The 657-nt window shown below is 50.1% G+C and overlaps 1 long non-coding RNA gene across 1 annotated transcript in view; it reads right to left on the bottom strand.

Moving 5' to 3' along the window:
* The window catches only part of LOC119592307, a 32,519-nt gene that overhangs the window by 10,215 nt on the left and 21,647 nt on the right, over window positions 1–657 (bottom strand). The gene's annotated exons all lie outside the window — the stretch shown is intronic.

Genomic DNA, 657 nt, shown 5'->3' with positions numbered 1-657 from the left:
TCACCGCTTCGGCAGACCGTCCGCCCCGGCAAATCTCGGGTGGCACTTGAACCCAAGCAAACGGCTGGAATTAATCTGAAACAGAAAACGGGATCGACGGCTGCGGGCGATGTACAGTTACCTCCTCCAGGTCAGCAGCACCCGCGCCATCGCCTGCCCATTGGCTCCGGTCCAGGCGCATCTCCTGGCGTTTAATCGGAGGCTCGTGTGCAGGGCATTCGAGAACAGGTACTCTCTACAAGGCATATGTACTACATACAGACCTTGCTCACCTACTTGCGGATATGGCTATGCAACTGCAGGCAAACCGATTTCTTTGCGCGAATGTGTATGCATGTAATCATGCGCGGTTAATTCTTGAACGCATATCTAAAACCAAACCACTCAAAACGAGCATAAATGCAACTAAATACACTCAAAAGCAAGCAAGCATGTACACAAGCGTAAGTAAACCACAGCTCACCGAGAATCATATTTACATAACCTCATGCTACCACGCCCCAATAGACTGATTGACGTGTTGGCTGTCACACGCTGAACGCCACTCGCTGATGGTGGTGACTAGGAGGTATGGTGTGCAGCCAGCTGACGGTCCTATTAATTTACATGCTTCGGGAGCTATGAGTAGTGTGCTTAAATCGTCTACCTATTAGAATG

This window comes from Penaeus monodon, chromosome 30, assembly GCF_015228065.2.
Source record: "Penaeus monodon isolate SGIC_2016 chromosome 30, NSTDA_Pmon_1, whole genome shotgun sequence".
NCBI classification, from domain to species: domain Eukaryota; kingdom Metazoa; phylum Arthropoda; class Malacostraca; order Decapoda; family Penaeidae; genus Penaeus; species Penaeus monodon.
This window is presented reverse-complemented; position numbering and strand designations above follow the sequence as displayed.